The 5,926-nt window shown below is 37.3% G+C and overlaps 1 long non-coding RNA gene across 1 annotated transcript; it reads right to left on the bottom strand.

The window, feature by feature from the left end:
• Positions 1 to 2,011: 2,011 nt before the first annotated feature.
• On the bottom strand, positions 2,012 to 3,688 carry LOC130189579 (uncharacterized). Its single transcript, XR_008830829.1, has 3 exons — positions 2,570 to 3,688; positions 2,318 to 2,467; positions 2,012 to 2,211 (listed from the first exon to the last, which is right to left on the bottom strand). It is a non-coding gene; the product is annotated as an uncharacterized LOC130189579 (long non-coding RNA).
• Positions 3,689 to 5,926: the final 2,238 nt, after the last annotated feature.

Raw genomic sequence — 5,926 nt, 5'->3', positions numbered from 1 at the left:
ACTCGAAGATTCTTGAAAACACAACATACCCTTGGAATCATCAAATTTGTTCTTCCTTTGTGTTAACTTTAGAATTTCCGCCGAGTCACTAACTCACACAGTTATTTATTTTGTCCACTAATGGTTGCTGGTTTCCCCTTTTTGTCAATCTATATATAACGTTGTCCTCTTAGAGATAAGAGTTTTGTATTTATGAGGGAGCTGAAGTATGGATGTCGTCAGCAGGAATAGAACCTGGAGAATAAAGCTGCGGACCCGACTTCTTCCTTGCCAGAACAAGTCCGTTACATATATGTATGAATGTTTATGTATGTACAGGGTGGCCGCGGGTCATAAAAAAGTCTTAAATTGCTTTTCCTAAAAATAAGGCCTTAAAAAGTCTTAAATTGTCTTAAATTCAAATATGATTGGTCTTAATTTTTTGACTACACACACCTCCACAAAACACTACCACACTCGACACTGCAATCCATCGATCTAGGTTTCTCTCTGTCACACACACACACACACACACACACATATTCTATTATGTAAATGTATTTGCATTTTAAATTGTATTGATTTTTTTTCCAAATGTTTAGAAAATATTATATTTATAAATATAATTTATAACAGCAATGGTATCCTTTCGCATTACACCATACTGTTCATCTTGAACAGACATCAGTGTGTTTACTTGGAAAGATTAATGTATATTTCCACTTTTGATTTGTATTTCCATCATAAGTTTGGTCTTAAATTTCATTTAGATGTGGGATTAAAAAGTTTTAAATGTAACTTGTTTCTTCCGGTTGACACCCTGATATATGTGTGTATGTATATACAGGACTGTCTCAGAAAATTAGAATATTGTGATGAAGTTCTTTATTTTCTGTAATGCAATTAAAAAAACAAAAATGTCATGCATTCTGGATTCATTACAAATCAACTGAAATATTGCAAGCCTTTTATTCTGATTTATTGCTGATTATGGCTTACAGTTTAAGAAAACTCAAATATCCTATCTCTAAATATTAGAATATCATGAAAAAGTATACTAGTAGGGTATTAAACAAATCACTTGAATTGTCTAATTAACTCGAAACACCTGCAAGGGTTTCCTGAGCCTTGACAAACACTCAGCTGTTATAAATCTTTTTTTTTACTTGGTCTGAGGAAATATTAAAATTTTATGAGATAGGATTTTAGAGTTTTCTTAAGCTGTAAACCATAATCAGCAATATTTAAAAAAATAAAAGGCTTGCAATATTTCAGTTGATTTGTAATGAATCCAGAATGCATGACATTTTTGTTTTTTTAATTGCATTACAGAAAATAAAGAACTTTATCACAATATTCTAATTTTCTGAGACAGTCCTGTATGTGTATATGTGTGTGTGCTCTGAGGTAATCGGCTAGGGTTAGATTTTTGTCTGTTGATATTTAATTTCCTTAGTTTTTATCTTTTTTCCTGTCTCTTTGTAATTTATTGTCGCGTGAGGAACTTTCTAACGGCGTTCCAGTCGCCCACCGACTTCTCTCTGAATGTTTCGGCCGACGAGCTGACTGGATGTGAGCTTCTCACCAACATTTTTCAGATCCCGTTTCTATTAAATCCACAAGTCGGGTCCTGTGACCCAGGTGGTATATATACATATATAAATAAATATATTTATATAAATATATATTTATAAAAATACATTTATATATAAATATATTTATACAAATATATTTATATATAAATATATTTATAAATTATATATATGTCTATAAAAAATATATATATATAATATATCTTTATGGTGTTGCTTCTCAAAGATACATTTATAGATGTGTTTACTCAACGGTGCAGTGGTGAATAATATTGCTTTTAGGATGTAAATTATTGGGCTTTTGATATAATCTATCTGAGAAAAGGTTGATTCATGTCTGGCTGAAAAAGCTCCTTTAATCTGAATGAAAACACGTTTTCTACCGAATTAAACCACTTTGCTGTGAAGAATCACTGCAGTAAAATCATGTGCAGAAGAAGAACTGTTGGAGTTTTTATTTTGGAGCTGCAGCGTTGCCCATCAAATCCCCAAAGTGGTGGTGTGTTCCCTCCTGTGGCCAGCAGGGGTCAGCAGAGCGTTGGTTAAAGGCACGAACAGACTGCACATATTCAACTTCCTCCTCTGGGTCAGCGACTCGGAGAGAAAGGAAGGGAGGGCTCACAGTGACGTCACCGCAGAGCTGCATGGGACCGTGACACAAACATCGTGGTTGTTTACATGTGGGACGGACTTCTTCTGATGAGAAGACGCACTAGTTTCCCTCCAGAGATTAAAGCGCCTCGTACCTGTGACTCCAGTAAAGTCTCCACCTGCAGGAGGAAACACCACCTCCCAAACAAGCTGCCGGAAGAGGCGGGGCTTCGACGTCACACGCCGGAAGTGAAAGTGAAGCGAAGTGTTTGTCGGAGCGACGGTCGAGACACGTCTCCGTGTTTCTGTCGTAATAAATATTAAATATTACACTTTGCTCGTCTTCTCAACAGCTGAGCCACAACCGGGTGAGTGACAGCTGCTGATGTTTACTGTGTTTCACTCACTGGTGTTAAAGCTCAATTCAAAGTCCGCTTCTCTCAAAGCACGGTCAAAATACCCGGATGTGACTTGATCTTCCCGCTTTACCCAGAATGCATCAGAGGAGACGTGCACATTCTGGCCAGCAGATATCCCAGAATGCATTTCACCGGACACATTAGCGGAGGAGAAAATAACCAACTGACTGATGACTTGTTATAAATACTACTGTTGTTGAGTCAGTAATGTCATGTTGGGATGTTTTCAGGCGAGAAGTTAGTAGTTTAACAATAAAATCTGTGGTCTGTTTGTTTTGATTCAGCCTAATAAAGACCTGCGCCGTAGATTTGAGGTCCTGCTGTTCACTGAGCTCCGGAGCGCCGGGCGCTCAGCGCGCTGTGCGGCCGCCGACAGCAGCCTGATCTCGGCAGGACTTTTTTAAATGCTCCGCTGGCTCTGACGTCTCCGTAGCGGTTAAACAGTGTTGGGAGTAACGCGTTACTGTAATTCCATTACTTTTAGCGGTAACGAGCATGTAACGAAGTATTTTTTTAATCAACTAACGCAGTTACAATTACTGAAATTTAAATGAGTTCGTTACTCGCGTTACTCTCTTTTGTGAATAATGAACACTTGCAGACAAGACAAGCTAGGCTACTTTAGCTGCTTCTGATCCGACATCGCAGGACCTTGGTGGCGCAATGATGTAACGTCTCGGACGTTATGGACTGCGGTCAACTCAGCTGACACTCGGATCTCCGTGGTCAACTCAGCCGACACTTAAATTTCTGTGCACCTATAGACTGATGTTCACGGTAAACGCATTCGATCGGGAGCGCGCAAGGGTTTTGATAAAGTTAGCGGCAGGATTCACGTGACACAACTTCCGGTTTTACAAAGTTAGCGGAAAGAACTACGTGAAACAACATCCGGTTTTCAAAATAAGATGTCGACAAATCATACACTAGCATATACAAGTAAACAATTAACTGATTTTGAATCTTTCTAGATCGTTTCTGAGATTTAGCTTAAATTATGCTAACATTAAAACGTTTTACTGTACCAAGGAAGAGTTTATAAAAATAAAACTCAGACTTTGTATGATAAAAAATTCATGTTTAAAGAAATCGGTCATTTCTTTCATGTTTGAAGTGCTTTATATATGTTTTTCCTCATAATGCCCGGCATTGACTGATGCAGCTGTGTTTAGGACAATCCAGACTTCCATTATCCTGGGAATCAGACATATTTACTGTCGCAATTGGGAGATATCTCAAATTAAATGTCCAAAATGTTTAGAGAAATCGGTCATTTCTTTGATGTTTGAAGTGCTTTATTTATGTTTTTCCCCATAATGCCAGGCATTGACTGATGCAGCTGTGTTCAGGACAATCCAGACATCCATTATCCTGGGAATCAGACATATTTACTGTCCCAATTTGGAGATATTTCAAATTAAAAGTCCTAAATGTTTAAAGAAACCGGTCATTTCTTTCATGTTTGAAGTGCTTTATATATGTTTTTCCCCATAATGCCCGGCATTGACTGATGCAGCTGTGTTCAGGACAATCCAGACATCCATTATCCTGGGAATCAGACATATTTACTGTCCCAATTTGGAGATATTTCAAATTAAAAGTCCTAAATGTTTAAAGAAACCCGACCCCCAATTATATGCAGCACCTCAAGGCACCTTTGTTTTCTCTTTTAATTTGTGTTAATACTGTAGGCCAATCACTTTTATTTCATTGGGCCTAATGTGGTAAAAAACAAACACTGTTAAATGACAGACAGTTATTTTGTATTAAGTTAAGTATTAAAAGGGACTTTTGTACTACTGCTTGATTTGAAGGCCTGTTGCCCTGTTGATTGTAATAAATAGGTCTACAACAGGGGTGCTCACACTTTTTCAGCATGCGAGCTACTTATTATGTGACCAAGTCAAGGCGATCGACCGACGGGGGGGGGGGGGGCTAGTGACTTTTTCTTTGCTCAGTCCCGATGCGCGCAAACCGGTGTCGGAGCTCTGCGGCGCACGAGATGGCGGGCAGAGGACTGTTAACGCGACATGTAGAGACAGAAATGACGTGCTGCTGCTGTAATGTGGCGCTATAGAGAAAGTGACAGGGGGGCGGGCCAATCTTTTTTGCTGTCATGCGATCTATCATACTACGCCGCGATCGACCGGTCGATCGCGATTGACGTATTGAGCACCCCTGGTCTACAACATGTTTATTGTGTTTGACTGTTCAGAACTGTTCATTACATTAAAAAAGCAGACATAAAGGTAACTTAAAAGTTACTTTCCCGAGTAACTAATTACTTTTGATATACAGTAACTAGTAAAGTAATTAAATTACTTTTAAAAGAAGTAACTATAACTAATTACTAATTTTCAGTAACTTGCCCAACACTGGTTAAACATGATATATAATTCAGTTTGGAGGATCTAACGAGCATAAAGAGTTTATTATTTATTTATATACAGGACTGTCTAAGAAAATTAGAATATTGTGATGAAGTTCTTTATTTTCTGTAATGCAATAAAAAAAACAAAAATGTCATGCATTCTGGATTCATTACAAATCAACTGAAATATTGCAAGCCTTTTATTCTGATTTATTGCTGATTATGGCTTACAGCTTAAGAAAACTCAAATATCCTATCTCTAAATATTAGAATATCATGAAAAAGTATACTAGTAGGGTATTAAACAAATCACTTGAATTGTCTAATTAACTCGAAACACCTGCAAGGGTTTCCTGAGCCTTGACAAACACTCAGCTGTTATAAATCTTTTTTTTAACTTGGTCTGAGGAAATATTAAAATTTTATGAGATAGGATTTTAGAGTTTTCTTAAACTGTAAGCCATAATCAGCAATATTAAAAGAATAAAAGGCTTGCAATATTTCAGTTGATTTGTAATGAATCCAGAATGCATGACATTTTTGTTTTTTTAATTGCATTACAGAAAATAAAGAACTTTATCACAATATTCTAATTTTCTGAGACAGTCCTGTATATATATATATTATATTTATATATCCACACACACAATTTAAAATAATTATATTTAAAGAATAATGAAAAAAGCAGGGTTGCCATATTGTGTTTGACTCGGTGGACTTTGAATTGAGAAACGGCTTAAATCTCTATGAATAATGATGCATTTAAATCGTGTGTAGTGACACTTTGACCTTTGACCTCTAGGTGTCGATATGGCTGCTGCCAGCAACCTGCCGTCTGAAGACCAGTTCCTGTGCTCCGTCTGTCTGGATGTGTTCACGGATCCAGTCACAACACCATGTGGACACAACTTCTGCAAGAAGTGCCTCAATGATTACTGGAATACCAACAACCAGAACATGTGTCCACTGTGTAA

Source organism: Pseudoliparis swirei, chromosome 24, assembly GCF_029220125.1.
Source record: "Pseudoliparis swirei isolate HS2019 ecotype Mariana Trench chromosome 24, NWPU_hadal_v1, whole genome shotgun sequence".
NCBI classification, from domain to species: Eukaryota; Metazoa; Chordata; class Actinopteri; order Perciformes; family Liparidae; genus Pseudoliparis; species Pseudoliparis swirei.
Note: the sequence above shows the minus strand (reverse complement) of the source record. Positions and strands in the feature narration are given on the sequence as shown.